Genomic DNA, 12,252 nt, shown 5'->3' on the forward strand with positions numbered 1-12,252 from the left:
CATCTACCAGGACAGTACTATAACATGAACTGTATAGTACTGTCTAACTTCTGACTTTTTTTCCTATTTATTTGTGTGTGCTCTGAAGCAGAAAGAACTCTGGTTGATTTTTAAATAATATAAAATTATTTTTAAGCTGTCAGGATGGCGGCATAGGGAGACATGGTTCACCTCTTCTCACAACCGTATCAGGATTATAACAAAAATATAGAACAACCACCAAACAGAACCATCAGAAATCTCAAGTTGAATGGAAGTTTAATAATTATGGAATTAAAGAAACTGCATCCATCCAGACTGGTAGGAAGGGTGCAGATGCAGAATGGGCTGGTCCCACCCCCATGTGGTAGATAAAAATTCAGGAGGGATATCTTAGGAGTGAGGAGTCCCAGCCCCATACCAGGACCCCCAGCCCAGGGTTTCAGTGCCAAGTAGGTAAGTCCCCACAACTTCTGGCTACGGAAACCAGCAGGGATTGAGTTCATGGATGAAGCTGTTAGAGCCCCAAGCAGTTCCTCTTGAGGAACCCATGCATGGATTCACCTACTCAGACTCACTCCTTCTGGGCTCCAGCACCAGAGTAGCAGCTTGAAAGGTGTCCATTTTATACAGGGAGAAGCTGAAGTATCCATCAAGGCAAACAGAGACCATTTTCCCTTCTCTAAACACTCCTACCACAGAGCTGGCAAGCTGGTTCAATATCTGAAACTCAGTCAACCTGGCTGACAGCCTTTGACTGACCCACCTTGGAGATCCCCAGAGACTCTGCCCCACCCAACTTCTGGGCCCACCCATGCTGCTTTTCCATATGAATGGCTGGTCTTGGATCATACTTCACAACTTCTAAATCCTACCAAACAAAAAACAGCAGGCTTCAGTGAGCCTCAGGCCTGGCACTAGCAGCAGCCAACTTAGATTCACAGCTTGGCTTTGCCTGGGAATCCCCAAACCCAACACAAGTAGCAGCCATCTCAGATTCCTTTGTAGATGAGGCAAGGTGCCCAAGGCAAAACACAGGTGGGGGCTGACCTTGACCTGCACTAACCAGGAAACCCTAGGACCAGTGCACACAGTGGACAGCTACAGACCACATTGGAGGACCACCACCCTGCCCTGCACAACTGATCTTCCATTATGGGTGCAGATTTGAGGTCAGTGGTTGCAGCTAATCCTTGCAGCTGATTGGCCTGAGTAAATCCCTACCACTGATCTGCCAACAGCTACTGAGGCTCAACTATAGGAGGAGGGTACACTCAGCCCACACATAGGGCACACTTTGAATACCCAGCTTGGGTGATTAGTAAAGGCTGAGCCAATGGACCCTAGAGGACACCTACTACATTAGGCCACACTACCAAGACACAGAGTCAGGGCAGTTCAACCTAATACATAGAAACATGGCCCAAATGAGGGAATAGATGAAAGCTCCAGGAAAAGAGCTGGATGCAACAGAGATAAACAATCTGTCAGATGCAGAATTCAAAACATGGTTATAAGTATGCTCAAGGAACTTAGTGAGGACCTCAACAGTATAAAAAAGATCCAGTCAGAAATGAAGGATACACTAATTGAAATAAAGAACAACTTACAGAGAATCCACAATAGAGTGCATGAAGTTAAGGATGAAATAAATGTTTGGAACATAAGGAACCAAAAAACAATGACTCAGAACAACAAGAAGAAAAAAGAATCCAAAAAAAATGAGGATAGCATAAGCAGCCAACTTCAAGAGGTCCAACATTCGCATCACAAGAGCACCAGGAGAAGAGAAAGAGCAAAAAATTGGAAATCTATTTGAAGAAAATGAAAGAAAACTTCCCTGATTTGGTGAAGAAAATAGACATGCAATTCCAGGAAGAACAGACAGTCCCAAATAAGATGAATGCAAAGAGGTCTGCTCCAAGACACATCATAATTAAAATGCCAAAGGTTAAAGATAAAGAAAGAACCTTAAAAGCAGCAAGAGAAAAGCAGTTAGTTCCCTACAGGGGAATTCCCATAATACTGTCAGCAGATTTCTCAAAAGAAATTGTGCAGGCTAGAAGGGATTGGCAAGAAATATTCAAAGTCATGAAAAGCAGGAACCTACAGCCAAAACTGCTTTACCCAGCAAAGCTATAATTTAGAATTGAAGGGCAGATAAAGAGCTTCCCAGACAAGAAAAACCTAAAGGAGTTCATCATCACCAAAGCATTATTATATGAAATGTTAAAGGGACTTATTTAAAAAAGGAGACTGAAACTATGAACAATAAAATGGCAAAAAATACATAACTATCAACAATTGAATCTAAAAAACAAACTAAGCAAACTAAATAAACTAAGCAAATCAGAAGACCAGAGACAGAATCATGGATATAGAGAACATTTTGATGGTTGCCAGATGGGAGGGTGTGGGAGAGAATGGGTAAAAAGGTGAGGGGATTAAGAAGTACAAATAGGTAGCTACAGAATAGACACGGGGACATAAAGCACAGTATAGAAAAATAGAGTAGCCAAAGAACCTATATGCATGACCCTGGGACATAAACAATGGTGGGGGGATTGTCTTAAGGAGTGGGGGGTGCTGGGTGGAGGGGGACAAAGAAGGAAAATCAGGATAACTGTAATAGCATAATTAGTAAAATATAATTAAAAATAAAATTAGTTTTATTTTTAAAGTGTGGTTGATTTCTTATTTATAATTATTGATAGTTAAAATATCAAAGGTTTTCTATAACCATATCAATCTTATGTTTATATATATTTTTTTGAGTAGAGAAGATAAAGGCTTCTAGTTATGGTGCAGGGAGTGATCTGAAATCCTTCAAAAATGTCCAGGGAATTAATTAGTCACTACTTATGAATGTTAAATAAGATCAGAAGCTTTAGTTTCCTCTGTGCAGTGTGTGTAATTATATCTTAGTGGCTCCATTCTAGGATTTCTCAAACGCACATAACTTTTTGGTTCAAACACATCCAAGACTATTCCAGATTTTTTGTACATGTTCTGAATATACAATGAGATGCCTATAAAATGCTGTCTCCCTTGTGTCCACTGAAGCAAATGCAAAATTCTCATACATTGGTGGTGGGCTTAGCATAGTAAAATGACAAGTTCTTGGGAAATAGTCAGATTTGTGTTTACACTTTAACTTAGCTACTTACTAGCAATGTAAGCGAGAGCAAGTAAACTACCCTATCCAAGGCTTACTTTCCTTGTGTGTAAGAATTAGTATTGCAGTTCTTATTATCTTGTACCGTAAAGATTAAATAAAATGATGTGTTCATTTATTCATCAAAACTATCTATTAAGGCCTCTCTTGTGCCAATCTGGATGCTAGCTTCCTGTAGTAGGTGTAGTGCTGGGACCTGCTCGAATGGAGACTTAGGAGTAGAAGATTAGAGTGCCCACCAGAGAGAATATTATATCATGGGTCCTGTGTCACCCATGGTGAGAGTGTTATGCCTTCAGATGGATAGTTTTGTGCATATTTGAGAGCCCAATGCTATTACAAAATAGCTTCTTCCTGAATGCAAACAAAAGTTGTTAAGAACATAAGAAAAGTCAACCTTAGTAGATACAAAGCAGACCCCCAAGCAGCGAGGTTATATCATATGATTAATTATTCAAAATTTGAGACATTGTGAGAAGAGTGAAAATGCAAATTAGTTAGGGGCAGGCTCTGATATACAGGGGTAAACAAAAGTAGGTTTACAGTTGTGAATATGTAGAGCACACAGTTTATACTTGTATTATTATTTTTAATTATTGTATTATTTACTTGTATTGTATCCATATGAACCACTGTGAACCTACTTCTGCCTGCCCCTGTATTTGGCTTAACCTTCCTCTCCTCCTCCTCCTCTCCCCCTCCTCCTCTCCTCCTCCTCCTCTCTCTCCACCTTCGCCATCTTATGCAAGTTTCATTGACAAAGAATTACACTATTTGTTTTGGTTCACTTCCTGGTTATTATGCAGCCTGCAATTAGTATGAGAAATAATTTTTACATAAATCTGATGAACAGATTTACTTATAGGGCCTATTATACTCAAATCATAACCAGATGGTATTTCAAAATCAGACCAACTATGATGCATTGGCCAAAAGAGTGGGGTAGAATACATCTGAATCCTGGAGCCATCACAAAAGATTTAGCGTGTCACCCTCACTGAAAGAGAGAGATGCCAAATGATATGAAATTCCAAAAAGAAATTTCAGAGAAAGGGTGAGATGTGGAGGTCTTGGAAGAACAGAAACGCAGATGCTCACTTTGGCTATATTCCATAAAACAATATAAAGAGAAGCCACAAAACCCAAGTATGAGTTGGAGGGAGACTTAGGTGTTATAAACCATCCCCAAGAGCTCAAGAAGAAAAAGCATACGCAACTTCTTGTTACCTGGGAAAAGAAACATATTTCTAAGAAACCAGAAGAAAAGAGGATTCCGGGATAAGCCAATGAATGAATAAAGTATTCAACTTAATTACTTTGCTTGTATTTTTTTCCTTGAGTTATGATATTTGAACTAATAGCAACTGATACTGGGTGAAGGCACAGATGGAGGAGCGAGGGCTAACTTCTAATTACTATTCTTTGAGGTTTTGCTTGCTCTTATATGTTTTACTCTTTTCCCACACACACATACCTGTATGTGCATTGGCATGTAGGAGAACCAAGATAATCTGGTGTGGAAAGAGAGCCAAGAGATCCCCAGTTTTGAAGTTCTAAAATCATTGGTGGAGAAGGGCCAGACAAGGAAGTGAGTTGAGCTTCCCAAGGTCACCCAGCAGACCAGGGCAGAGCAGGAGGGCAGGCCTCTTGCCATGTACTCTGTCTGAATAGTTTACTTCTCATTATTTATCCTGAGGCTCAACTTCTAGAAAACTCAACTATTTGGTAATTTATGTTTTCTTAGAAAACCATCCATTTCATTAATAATTTCACTGAATGAGCACAGAATTGTACATACTATTATCTTTCAAATACTTAACCATATCTACTGTTAATGATCTAATTTTAAATTTTATGTATGTCTTTCATCATTTCTTTTGATTTGATTGACTTTTAATTTTTATGGGTGTTTTTGATCACCTTAACAAATCTATTTTAACATCTTTAACTTCATTTTTTCCTCTTTCTTTTTCACCACTTTATTTTGTCTACTTTAGTGTTTTCTTTTCTTATTTTGAATGTTTATTTTATCCATTTCCTCCTCTTGTTAATGTTAAGAAAGCATTCAAGGGAATACATTTGGGCTGACTATAACTTTGGACATATCTCATATGTATAAATAAGCATATTTTTATTGTTACCTCCTAAATAACCCTCGTTTGAAGTTTTGGCTTCCTCTTTGACTCGCTCATCCTATCCCATTGAGTTGAACAGAAACACAGTTTGGTAACAGTAAGAAATGTGGGCTATATAATTTCTTCTTTAAACAATGTTTTAATATGTCCTTTATGTACTACTATTTACTCAGATACATGTATTTATATAGAGAGCTTTTAAAAAGTCATAATTACTTAAAATGTGTATCTTTATTAATTTATTCTTTTATTGATAACTATATGTTTCGACATGGTGCTATTCTGTGTTTAAAGATCACTGAATCATATTTCAACACAAAGTAACCTATTTCCTGCATTTTATATCACAGCTCTGTTTAATTTTGTAACACCTTTGTCCACTCCTGCTTTCTTTTCAGTGGCATTTGTATCACAAATTGTTAACCACCATTTTATTTGTAAAGCTTTAGTGTTCTTTTGAATTCTGCAATCAGCAGATATATGCAGAGCCTGACATTGCTATCTAGCAATGCTTGGTTTGCTTTATCTTATCCAATAATTTCAAAGTTTAACATTTGGCTACTATATTTTTGTCCCAAGACACTTATAACTATATGTATTACTCACTTTGTAACCCAATATTTCTTTTGAATCTTCTTTTAGTTAAAAAAAAAGACATTTCTATACCCCAAACCTTCCATCTATAAACTCTGGTCTTTTATCTATCTTTGTAATTCTTAAACTATCCATTTTTTTTAAATGCCTAAGTTAAAACCTGGTTAGTAACGGCTCAAATCTCAAACACATGTTTTGTTTGGCACCATTCAGTGTTTTTTTTTTCAATAGTTGGATTGTCTGTATATATATTTTTCAAAACATGCAATGCTACATATAGATTTCTGGCTTCTCTTAAAATTTGTTGATCTGGCCCATATTGCACAGGCTTCTGCTGACTCTGGATGGCAGATATACTCCCTAGTTAGGCAATAGCCTCATTACTGCCTATTTGTTGATCTTAAACCTCTTTATTCATCTTCCTCATATCCAGGCCCCAAGATCATTTAAAATTCTAATCATTAATCTGGAGATGGCTTCCAAATTATTCTTAAAATATTATTTATGTCATATACCTTGTATTTTGATAAACTTTAAATACTTATTTCAAATGAACACATATACCATTGTACTGTATTAATATTCAGTCAACTTTTTTATGTGGTGATTTATCTATTTTTAATTATGTTTGACTAATCTTTAGCTGTTAAAACACTGTTTTCTATTATTTTTTTAAGGTACACATGGTAGCATTACATCTTTTTCATTCTTGTGTATTTGCAAATAACATTTTTTTGTGGACTGCATCCACAAAGGACAACTTGGAGGGATATGTACTTTGGAATATATATATATATATATATATATATATATATGTGTGTGTGTGTGTGTGTGTGTGTGTAAAACTCTAGAAATTTAAGTGTTGTTTTTCAGCTGTTTACCATTTGAAAGAAGTAAATACTAAGCTGATCTTCATTAAATTAAAAAAATGTGTAGGTGCATTTAGTACTCTTTTTATCATCTTAGCTCCATTTTTCCTGTATATACTATGATATGAGAATCTATGATTTTTATGTACAAGAATTACTTATGCTTTCTAATACATATGTTGGTCATTATTTAGCATAGGTACATTATATTTCACTAAGTTTTTCATTTACATTGTTAAACATTGTGCTTTCGTCCACAATAACTTCTATTCATTTGGTCATACTGTCTTTTCTGTCTTTCACAATTACGAAATTTTACTTATTCTTTTTCTTTCCTTGTGCCATTTTTTCTCCACGTTATTCAGAAATTTATATAGCTTGCTGTCCACATTTGTATTCTATTTTTATTCTCTGTCAATTTTACTGCTTATTACCTCCAGTAAGCATTTTATTATGATATTTTCTCATCTAATTCATCTCATTGTTAATAGGTTGGGGATCTTTTAAAGTACCAGATCTTTTATAACAATAGCCTTTTTTTTCATTTAAATATATTTTATTGATTATGCTATTACAGTTGTCCCATTTTCCCCCGCTTTATCACCTTCTGTCCTGAACTATCACTCTCACCAGCATTCCCACACTTTAGGTCGTGCCCATGGGTCATACATATAAGTTCTTTGGCTTCTACATTTCCTATACTATTCTTAACCTCCTCCTGTCTACTTTCTACCTACCATTTATGCTTCTTATTTTTTGTCCCTTTTCCCCCATTCTCCCACCTCCACCCCTGCCCCGCTGATAATCCTCCACGTGATCTACATTTCTGTGATACTGTTCCTATTCTAGTTTTTGCTTAGTTTGTTTTTGTTTTGTTTTTTTTTAGGTTCGGTTGTTGATAGTTGTGAGTTTGTTGTCATTTTACTGTTCATATTTTTATCATCTTTTTCTTAGATAAGTCCCTTTAACATTTCATATAATCAGGGTTTGGTGGTGATGAACTCCTTGAACTTGACCTTATCTGGGAAGAACTTTATCTGCCCTTCCATTCTAAATCATAGTTTAGCTGGACAATGTAATCTTGGATGTAGGTCCTTGCCTTTCAAGACTTTGAATACTTCTTTCGAGCCCCTTCTTGCCTGCAAGGTTTCCTTTGAGGAATTAGCTGATAATCTTATCAGAACTCCTTCATAGGTAACTGTTTCCTTTTCTCTTGATGCTTTTAAGAGTCTCTCCTTATCTTTAATCTTGGCTAATGTAATTATGATTTGCCTTGGTGTGTGCTTCCTTGGGTCCAACTTCTTTGGGACTCTCTGAGCTTTCTGGACATCCTGAAAGTCTATTTTCTTTGCCAGATTGGGGAAGTTCTCCTTCATTATTTTTTCAAATAAGTTTTCAGTTTCTTGCTCTTCCCTTCTTCTGACATCCCTATGATTTGGATGTTGGAACATTTAAAGTTGTCTCAGAGGTTCCTAAGCCTCTCCTCATTTTTTTGAATTCTTGTTTCTTCATTCTGTTCCAGTTGCATATTTATTTCTTTTTTCAAGTCCAAACCATTGATTCGAGGTCTGGTTTCCTTCCCATCACTGTTGGTTTCCTGTGCATTTTCCTTTATTTCATTTTCATAGCCTTTACTTTTTCCTCTATTTTGTGACTATACTCAACCAATTCTGTGAGCATCCTGATTAGCAGTGTTTTAAACTCCGCATCTGATAGGTTGGCTATCTCTTCATCACTGAGTTGTATTTTTTCTGGAGCTTTGATCTGTTCTATCATTTGGACTATATTTTTTTGGAATCGGTGCACCTATTACATAGTAAGGGATGGATCTTTAGGTATTCACCAGGGCTGGGCAACCCAGGTTGTTCTGTTGTGGTGCTGTATGTGGGGGAGGGGTCTGAAAGGGAACAGGGCAGCTTGCTGGGCTCTAGGCCAGCTTTCAGTCACTTCCTCCATTATCCACTAGCAAACTGAGCCCTTCTGGTGCTGATTCCCATGTTGGTGGGTTTGTGTATGTTCTAAGACCCTGTGGGTCTTTCCAATGAACTCTCCTGTGAGGCTGGGAGTTTCTTCTGCTGCCATAATACCCAAAGATTTTTTTCAGTCAGAGGTTTTGAGGCTTTATTTTCCCACACTGGAACCCTGGGTTGCTTGGTCTGTCTCACTCCTCATTTGTTCCTCCCAGTTTATCCACACTCAAATGTGGGACTGCCTGATCCTCCAGTCAATGCCTTGCCTTGAGTCCTCTTTGCCTCTCCTACTGGTATGGATGAATGTTTCTTTAACTCCTTGGTTGTCTGACTTCCATGTAGTTTGATTTTCTGGCAGTTATGGTTGTTTCTTCTTTTTAAATTTGTTGTTGTCCTTCTTTTGGTTCTGTGAGGAGGTAAAATATATCTACCTACTCCTCCATCTTGGCTGGAAGTCCACAATAACTATTTAAAATCTTTTTTATATCTGTTTCACATGATCCTTGCATTAGTCTTCTCTGAGTTTTTTTCTGAGAATGCCATACTTTTCTGAACAATTTTCTTGGCTGCTCAGCTATATACAAAGAGGTTCTCTTTTTCTTGCTCCGCAATATTTTTCAAAACCCACATGTTTTCCTTGTTATTACCTTCATTTGAATGAGCATAGGTCTCTTTGGAATTAGTGCTTTTCCACAGACGGGTTATATTGACTGCTCCTGTCTTTATTTCATTGAACTTCATATGGATTTATTTCAACATTGTCATTATGTTACTGTGCATAGCTCATAGCCCAGTTCTTAGTGTCTTCAAAATTTTATCTTTAACATAGCCATTGAATTGCAAAGTAATGGAATATATACAAATTATAATTACCATGTCTTTTGATTTATGAAGGCTTTTCTTGACATAAAAATATTCTTAACTTGGGGGGTACATTTTCCAAAATTATGTCAAGCACTCTGATCCCTCTTCTTCCAATCAATTTCACTCTCTTTTTGCCTAGCCCTAGATGTTTCCTTTATTTGTTTATTTTTATTGTTGTTCAATTATAGTTTTCCCCATTGCGCTCCCTTGCCCCTCCACCCCACACAGTCAATCCCCACTCCACTGTCCACGCCCATGAGTTCTCTATGTTCCTTCACTTGCCCCTTCCTCTTCTTTAAATTTTAATCTCTAGGAAGATGAAGAAGGTGTTTATGAACGTGTGTGTGTATGCTGAGATATTGAAGTGAAGGGTAGGATGAGGTTTAGGATGAGCAAGAAGGGTACTTTGGATTAATCAAAATGTGATATCCACTCAATAGTGGGTAATTGCTTTGTTTTCTTGTTGGTGTGTGTTTTGTGGAGCTGATCCACTGGACAGAGCTTAAAAGGTAACCTATGGATCTTATCACCTTATTTTAAGTGGGTTTCCTGTTCAATCCAATCTATCTTATAGTGCATGGAATCTCTTTTGGGTTAGTTATCCTAGTTTTAAATTTGGGTTTTATGTTTTTAATTTTTCTTAGGCACTGTGTTGGGAAGTTGAGAGAAACTGCCTTTGGGATGAAGAGCCTGGTATTTTTTTTTTTTTTATTTGAAAGCCCCTTTTCAAATGACACTTTTAATTAGCTTGATGATCTTGTTTTTTATCACATACGCTAACAGGAGGGCTAAATAGAAGGATGTAGGGAGTGTGGCCAGAATTAGGCACAGTGATAATAATGAAAAATTTAAAGTTAGAAGATAATTAATGAGTAGTGGTGGAGAATACAAAAATACATTGAAAAATATCTCTAGGCCTCTAAATGTATTTTTAAAGCAATCTGTCATTAATAAAATTTTTAACTATTTTTTTTCAAATAGGGTGATATACATAATGCTTTGCTTATAGAAGGGGAAAAAGTAAAAATTCTTGATACTTGAAGAGGCTCAATTATATTACCTGAAATATTAAGTCAAATAACCAGTTCCTCAATATTTTCACTCTATTAGATATTATCATGCATACATTCATTCTCTACACACACACATTTGTTTTAGACTACTTGTTGGTTCACTTTAGTTTAGGAGGAAATATACTAGTATGATGGGTAATTAACATCTATAAATATAGTTAAAAGCATGACATCACTATCCTATAATAAAATGGGAGAACATATAACATGCTCTTTACTTGGCATTTCCCCATACCACCTGAAAAGTGTATTTAGACTTTTCCTTTTAGGATTTCCAGACAGCCTGATGTCTTTGCATGAAATGATTAAGAAGTTCCCTTAAAGCTACAGGAAGATGTTTAGGCAGTTGCCGTGGTTTCTAACCACCTGGTTTTCTACCTTATTGTTTGAGGCTATGTTCCAGCAACTCTTTAAAAGTTATGATCTGCCTCATTTCAACTTACTTTACAACAGCTGTCAGAGCTTCTTGTTTTTATCTACTCAATGCACATGGTCAAATATTTTTATGGACAATCTAGGGCGGAACACTGTCACAGCATTGTTTCACCTGGGATCTTTGACAACTATGCAGAGAACGGAAGACTAAAGAACAACATAACCTTGGGAAGCTTCACATAGAGTTCTGGACCAATGTGATACCAAGATCCAGGTCTAATTTAGTCACTCAAGGGATTGTATCTTAAGTCCCATGTAGTATGAAGAGGTTTTCCATTAAATCAATGAAGATTCAGTTTTGCCTATGCAAGCATCAGTGACTCTGTGTGTGCGCATGTGCAGTGCATGCATGCATAGGGAAAGATAGAGAGAGAAAAAGGGAGAAGCTGAAAAAAATGTGTGTGTCCAAATGGATTTGAGGATGCTGCAGCTCTACGGTGAGGTTTCAAAAATACCACTTTTGAAAAAATAAATTTTTAAATAAATACATTTTTCAATACATAGAATACTGAGAAATTTTAGTATTCTCTATTAATTCAGGTTTCAAGTATAGTAACATAATTTGTTGAAATGTTTTAACTATATTATCTTACAATGAATTACTAATAATACTTACTGTGTAATTGTTAATATATCATTCTCAGAATATTTCTATGATAATTGAGCTATAAAATATTTAGCTACATACTTAATGAACAAATTTATGGTGAGGAAATATTTTTTTATTTTGTTTATTTATTTATTTCAATTAACATATACATTCAATATTATTTTGTATTAGTTTCAGGTGTACATATTTGAAGAAACCTAAAACATTAATTTGAAAAAAACATGTACCCCTATGTTCATTGCAGTGTTATTTACAATAATCAAGATATGGAAGCAACCCAAGTGCCCATCCTTAAAAAAGTAGGTAAAAAAGATATGTACAATTACACAATGGAATATTACTCAGCTATATAAAAGAACACAATCTTACTATTTGGGACAGCATGGATGGAACTACAGGGTATTATGCTAAGTGAAAGAAGTCAGACAAAGACAAATGCCACATGATTTGACTTATTTGTGGAATATAAAGAACAATATAAACAGATAAAACAGAAATAGACTCAGAGATACAGAGAACAGACTAATGGTTGCCAGAGGAGAGGTGGA

Source organism: Phyllostomus discolor, chromosome 8 (assembly GCF_004126475.2).
Source record: "Phyllostomus discolor isolate MPI-MPIP mPhyDis1 chromosome 8, mPhyDis1.pri.v3, whole genome shotgun sequence".
NCBI classification, from domain to species: Eukaryota; Metazoa; Chordata; class Mammalia; order Chiroptera; family Phyllostomidae; genus Phyllostomus; species Phyllostomus discolor.